This window comes from Penaeus vannamei, chromosome 16, assembly GCF_042767895.1.
Source record: "Penaeus vannamei isolate JL-2024 chromosome 16, ASM4276789v1, whole genome shotgun sequence".
Lineage (NCBI taxonomy): Eukaryota > Metazoa > Arthropoda > Malacostraca > Decapoda > Penaeidae > Penaeus > Penaeus vannamei.
The window spans coordinates 957,587-965,086 of record NC_091564.1 but is presented as its reverse complement, the minus strand read 5'-3'; positions in this window follow the sequence as shown (position 1 = coordinate 965,086).

The following is a 7,500-nucleotide window of genomic DNA, read 5'->3' as shown; positions in this document are numbered from 1 at the left end:
AAAAAAATTTTTATTTTTCCTGTAGAAATTTAGGTACAGGTTCGGTTCCATAGAACCTTCTTTTAGACGAAGATGCAAACGTTAAAACAAGTGATTCTAAGAAACAAATCTGTGTACTTTAAATCCCTTTTAAACACGAACAGAAATCTAGAATAACGAATCACTTTATCCGAGCCTTGGAAACATTATATTCGTAGTTAATTTTCAGCGTTGAATACTTAGTACTTGGCGAATAGTCGGATCTCAGTGTGGAATATTTAGCACTGCAAAGGCATGGGTGAATAGCAAGTACTCGCTATTAGATGCTAGAGAAACATACGTAAATATTCAGGAACCATCGGCAAGGAAGCTCAATAGCAACGACAGCCAGAGCATAGTTCAGGAGGACTTGGAACAATCATTCGCAAATCTCATAGGCATCTCTGGGAAGCGCTGCGTTGGCTTCCCTAACTCGGGAAATATCTAGTTACTCTCCCGAGCCAGAATTTGTATAATTGCTGGTTGTGTTCCGGGAACGAAATGCTGCGGTGCATTTCGAAGGCGGTCCCGGGGCTGGAGAACAACACGAGAGGAACGTCTCCCTGCAATGGGTCCTGAGAACTGAAATCATAATGATACTTATACAAGTTTCTTAGATTTATGCTTTCTGTCGCTTGCATCGCTGGTGGCCTTAATTATGATATAATAGGGCCCTATCACACTCACTTTTTTCTGCTATTTTTTGCGTTTCCGTCTTTTGCAAACGGAACAACCCGACGAAGACGGTTACCACCGCGGTACATGTAAATTTCCAGCCATTCGCCTTTTAGACGAAAAATAATATATGCAAACGAGAGAGCGAGTGATTCTAAGAAACTTGTCTTCTATGTACTTCAACCGCACCTCACGGCCGCTTCCGCCTGATTAATTTCCGTCTGGATCTTGTGCTACGAAGGATTTTTTTATGGATAGATGGGATAGAATGAGTGAAAACCTGAGCTAAGATTTTATCCATTCGTATATTCAATAATCATATTTCTTTAAAATAGCGTGACATGTATGGGAATGTGTGATTTCCGGGACCTTATTCCGTGTTTGTTTACATGGGCAATGTGTGCTGCCTTGGGAGTGTGACGGGTCGGTCCATTTCCATACGAAAAGTCCACACGGAAACGCAAAAATTGACTGACCAATTGCTAGTGTGGTAAGGCCTAAATTATGGCTGGTTGAAATTTAACCCCTCTGTCAGACACTTGGCTGCCATAACATGATTTCTGACGCGGTAATTTCTCAATTTCACAGAACCATCCAATCTTGCAATTATCATTCCTGGTTTCAATGCTCAGCGCTGTAATGTGCGTGGATCCCTCGTCATTTACCAACGCAAATAATACAAATGAGAGTACTGGTATCATTTAAGAAGTGCATTTAACCCTCTGAGATTAATTCCCAACGACTTCAGCTATTCCTGCGAGCTCCAAAGACACGGCCGCAAGAACCGAAAAGCACCTACGGAAGCCTGCAGACCCCCATTCTGTCGCCGTATTTCGGACTCCCCCGGATCGCCGTGAACCTCCACGTCGCATTTCTCGCGACCTATCTTCTTCATTTCTGGTTATTCCATTGGTTCCAAAGGGAAAGCCGGGGCCCTAACATTTTCCCTTTTTTTTACCAGGGGCGATTCCAATTCCCTTCCCCCCCATCCCCTACCTGCCCGGGGACGGCGACCCACAGACACAAAACCGCCGGGGTTTCCCGATCATGGGCGCCAAACAACCTCCCTTCCTGGAGTGTGGGAGTCGGCGTGGCCAGTGGGGTTGGATCAAGGGTTTGGGAAGGGTTCTTGGAGAGGGGTCGAATCGCCCCGGGTTTGAAACGGGGGGGAGGGAAAGGGGAAAAGGAAGGGAAGGAAAAGGGAAAAAGGGAGAGGGAAGGGGAAAGGGGAAGAAGGTAATTTAAAAAGAAAGGGACAAAAAAAAAAAAAAAGGGAGGGAGAGGGAAGGAAGGAATTGGGGGGGGGGGGGAAGGGAAGGAAAAAGAGAAGGGTGGGGGGAAAGGGGAAAGGGGAGAGAGAGAGAGAGAGAGAGAGAGAGAGAGAGAGAGAGAGAGAGAGAGAGAGAGAGAGAGAGAGAGAGAGAGACATCGTTTTCCTAACTATTATGACATTGTCGAAAGGCAAAACTGCGGTGATATCATGGTAGAAAACCCTACACAAACTAGATTTAGTGAGACATATCCGACAGTAGCTTCTTTTTCTACTTACATGTAGTTAGTCTACATAGACTGGAAAGAAAATGATATTACAAAAACAAATATTCCATATAGACAAAAAAAAAAAAAAAAAAAAAAACTTTATTACAATGTCAGCATTTTGATTGATTGATCCTCCTACAGAAAGGCCTGGAGATCTTCAATAGATTCCTCTCACCGTAACGTATATCCTTGCAAATCCACGAACAGCTGGCGGCCTTCTTATACCTACACTATCTTCAGTTGATTGATTGGCCGGGTCATCCTTGCGGGTTTTAAGAGAGGGAAATAGAGAAAAAAAAGATGTTTGTTCTTCACTACTGTCGAGGATATTCATCTGTGTGTGTCTATCTATTTGACTATCTGTTTATCTGTATGTCAATTTATCTATCTACCCATCTACCTGTCTATTTAGCTATTTATCTGCCTGTTTATGTATGGATGTATGTATGTATGATGTATATATGTATTTATCTATCTATCTACCTATCTATTTATCTATCGACCTACCTACTTATGTATGCACGTATGTATATGTCTGTCGGTGTTTTTGTGTTTCTATATCTATCTATGTATCATTATGTCGCCTTTGCACCCACTTGTTAATTTTCATCCGACCTGAAAACATACCCTTTTATATCCCTTGTACTGGGTGGCCTCTCAAATGCCTTGGTCCCGCCCCTACGAACCGGTAACAGCGGTTGGTCTGCTCGCACCCTGAGGAGATGCTAAATTTTCGGCGTTTTTGCGCGTCTCTTCTCTTCCATCCTGACTTTTAGGGATTTCTAAAAATGTTTATTTTCTCTCTGTTTCTGGTTGTTTGTGTGTGTTTTTTTGTTTGCTTGTCTTTGTTTCTGTTTCTGTCTATCTCTTTTCCTCCTCCCTTATTCTCTCTCTTTTTTGTGTCAAATTAGCTAAACTACAACCACACTTAATGTCCTGAGACACCCGTCCGAACAAACACAAACACACACACTCACACACACGCAAAAATACTTGTGTGTGTGTGTTTGTGCGTATAAGGAAAACGAGCAAGAAAATTCAGAACGATACGAAGAGGAAATAAACCTTAATAGCATTTTCTATTGGAAACTATTTTACGTTTAATTATGAGACCTATATTACCAGCTATTATGATGCCGCCACAATGCTAATTCATAATAACTATGATATCATTATTATTAGCATTATTACCAGTATTACTATTATCATTATTTTTTTTTGTTATCGTTATTACTGTTATTATCATTATGGTTATTTTGTTATCGTTATAGAGGGGTAAATAGATAGAGAATAAAATAGATAAAAGGGGTAAAAGAAAAAAAAATATTGTCCCAAAAACCAAAGACAAGAGAAAAGGAATAAAGGGGGAGGAGGAGGGAAAAAGAAGAGAAAATGGGAAGATGAAGAAGAAGAGCAGGAGAAGGAGATGGAGGAGGAGGAAAAGGAGGAGGAGGAGGGGGAGGAAAAAGGAAAAAGGAAAAAGGAAAAACGAAAAAGGAAAAAGGAAAAAGGAAAAACGAAAAAGGAAAAAGGAAAAAGGGAAAAGGGAAAAGGGAAAAGGGAAAAGGGAAAAGGGAAAAGGGAAAAGGGAAAAAGGAAAAGGGAAAAAGGAAAAAGGAGGAAAGGGGAAAAAAGAAGAAGAAGAAGAAGAAGAAGAAGGGGGAAGGGGGAAGGGAAAAAGGGATAAAAAGGAAAAAGATGAAGAAGAAAGAAGGAGGAAAAAAAAGAAGAAGGAGGAAGAAGAAGGGTGGGAAGATGAAAAGGGGGGAAGGGGAAGGGGGAAGGGGGGGAAAAAGAAGAAGAAGAAGAAGAAGAAAAAAGAAGAAGAAGGAAAGGGGGAGGAGGAAAGGAAAAAGGAAAAAGGGAAAAAGAAGGAAAAGGAAGGGAAAAAAAGGAGGGGGGAGGGGAGAAAGGAAGGGAAAAACAAAAAAAAAGGAGAGAAAGGGAAAAGGGGGAAAGGAAAAAGGAAGAAGGGGGGAAAAAGAAAGGAAAAAAGGGGGAAGAGGGAAAGGGGGAAGGGAAAGGGGATGGTGGAGGGGTCTGGGACATAGGGGGCCACCTTAAAATCTCAAAAACTCCCGCAAAACCGGAAAAAAAAACTGTGTGTTTACCGGCCCCCCGGTTTCCAAAAACATTATCCCGGTGGGCCCTTTAAAAAATTGGAAAGGGGGCAATTTTTCCCCCAAAAACTATTGGAGGAAATCTTGATTTCCCTTTTTTTTCCCCTGTCTCTATTTTCCCCCTCCCCCACTCTTCAATTTTTTTCCCCTCCCCCCTTTTTCTCAAACCTTTTCTCCCCCCTTTTTTCAATCTCTTCTCTCTCCCTTTCTCTCCTCTCTTCTCTCCCCTTTCTCTCCCAATTCCTTCCTTTTTCCCCTCCCCTTCTCCCCCTTTCTTTTCAATCCCCTTTTCCCCCTTTCTCTCAATCCCTTTTTCTCTCCCCCTTTCTCTCAATCCTTTCTCTCCCCCCCTTTTTCTCAATCCTTCTCTCTCCCTCCCTTCCCCAACCCTTTCCTCCCCCTTTTCCCCAGTCCTTCTCTCTCCCCCTTTCTCTCAGTCGCTTTCTCTCCCCCCCTTTCTTTTCCTTTCCCCCTTCTCTCTCCCTCCCTCCTCTCAATCTTTCTCCCTCCCCCTTTTTCCCCAAACTCTTCTCTCCCTTTTTTTTCAATCTCTTCTCTCTCCCTTCCCCCCTTTCCTTTTCCCCAACCCCCCCCAAATTTTTCTCTCCCCTTTTTCCAAACTCTTTTTCCCTTCCCTCTTTTCTCCCTTTCTTTTCCTCCAATCCTTTTCCCTTTTTTTCTTCAAACCCCTTTTTAATTTTTTTTCCCTTAAATTTTCTTTCCCCTTTTTTTTTGTCGTTCCTTTCTTTTCAATTTTTTTTTTTTCCAAACCTTTTCCCCTCTTTTTAGGTTTTTTTTTTAAACCCTTCCCCCCTAATTTCTTTAATCTCTTCCCCCCTTTCTCTTCAATCCTTTCCTCCCTTTCCAACCCCTTTTCCCCCCTTAAAAATTTTTTTTTTTTAATGGTTTTTTCCCTTTGGGTTTTTTTTAATTTTTTCCCCCTTTTCTTTAACCCTTTTTTTTGATTCTTTCCCCTTTCCTAACCTTTTTTCCCCCTTTTCTTTTTTCTCCTCCCTTCTTCTCCAGTGGTTCTCCTCCCTTTTCCCCTTTTTCTCCTTCCCTTTTTCACCCTTTTCCCTTTCTTTGGTCCTTTTTCCCTTGGGTGATCCCTTTTCCCTTTTTTTTCCCAAACCTTCCTCTCCCCCTTTTCGAACCTTTCCTTTCTTTTTCCCTTTAATTTTTCCTTCCCCCCTTAGCCCCCCTTCCCCTTTTTTAACCTTCCCTTTTTCCTAAAATTTCCCCCTTCCAACCTTTTCCCCCTTAATTTTTCCCCTTTTTCATGCTTCTTTCCTTTTCCCCTAACCCCCCCTTTTCAATCTTTTTTTTTTATTTTTTTTTTTTTTAACTCTCGATCTCTTCTCTCTCCCTCCTCTCAATTTCTTCTCTCTCCCTCCCCCTTCCTCCTAACTACCATTCTTCTCTCCCTCCATCTCTCCCTTCCCCTCTTTATCTCCCTTTCTTGTGTCCTCCAATCAGATATGCAGGGTACAATTAGTCGTTCGGGAGACAAAAACTTGAATGGGGCTTGCTATCAACAAGATGGACTTGTTCTTGATCTTCGCCAGTCTGTTGCGCTTTCTATCCATCTATTTATTTTCCATCGTTGTCGAACTCGAATTTAAAGGATCATCTGTTTTGAGACACGGACTTGAGGCGCCCGTGAAGTGAGGGGTCTTTAGAATGCTCTGACACTAGCACTTGCCTGCTTCGAGGGTCACTGGTTCCTGCAGTGTTCCGGAACGAAGGAGTCCTCACATAAAATTTGATGTTGATTTTAGAGTAGGTCTGTGGTCGACTTGGATTTTTGGAGGTTATTTCCTTTGGGCTTTAGGCTTTGTTGATTTTAGAGTAAGGTCTGTGGTCAACTAGGATTCCTGGACATTATTTCCTTTGGGCTTTGGGTTTCGTCCTCGGTGTCTGGTCATCCAGTGGATTCGTCAAGAACTCGACACAAATTTGACTTTTTATTCGACTTGCCCTGATGTTTCACCCTTCAAACGCTGTTCATGTTGGTAATTTATGTCATGGCTGATCACCATTTTTCACCTTATCAGATTAAGTTCAGAGCAAACCTGAATCAAAGCGGTCATCTTTTTTCCAGACGACTTAGCGTGTGAGTCTTTATGACTTGTAAGTGGTTCACTTACCCCATGAGCCGCCCTGAACACGTTGTTTACGGCTTTGCGAGTTTAACGACGGATGGAAACTGTTCAAGCCCTGGCACCTCACCTCGCCCGGAAGTTAATGGAATTTAGTCTTTGTTGCATGACTGAGGCTTTTGGCGAGCCGCTTGGGACAGCCGAACACACACACACATATATATACACACTCATGTATATATATATATATATATATATATATATATATATATATATATATATATATATATATATGTGTGTGTGTGTGTGTGTGTGTGTGTGTGTGTGTGTGTGTGTGTGTGTGTGTGTGTGTGTGTAAATATATATGCATATATTTATATATATATATATATATATATATATATATATATATATGCATAATCCTATGGCTGAATTAACTGAGTAACAATACTTATGTAAGGTATATGATGCGACGAAATATCTGTCACTACCACCATGCAGCAGTAATACCTTTAGCAGTAGTCGTCCAAATACATATCTACATAGCACTCCCCCCCCCCCTACATCTCTCTTTCTGCCTATTTATATGTACATGCACGCAGACGCAATAACGTGACGCAACTACACTATGAACAGAATTAAGAATGAATTGTTCCGCAGTCGACAGGAGTTCCTTATTAGACGTGTAAAAAAAAAACAAAAAAACTCCTCTTCAGGTTTTACTCCTTCTTATAAGAAACTCTCGTTCTTACAGTGGGAAGGTTTCAACCATTAATACTTTGATAAGATTTCCTCTTATATATATGCCTTTATTCACCCTAATACATTCCCAACAACCGCATATACAAATAAAAATGGATGTGTGTTTTTTGAAATTCGTAAATTAAGGGTCAGTTCAAGATAATATAGCAGGTACACACTTGACCTTCGCGTCGGGGTAAAAAAGTGACCTTGGCCTTACCCTCCCCACCCCCCATACCCCTCTCATTTCGTTTTCTCTTCCCTTTCCTCTGCCATGGCATTTCTCTCTCTTCTGTCTCTTCTTTTTT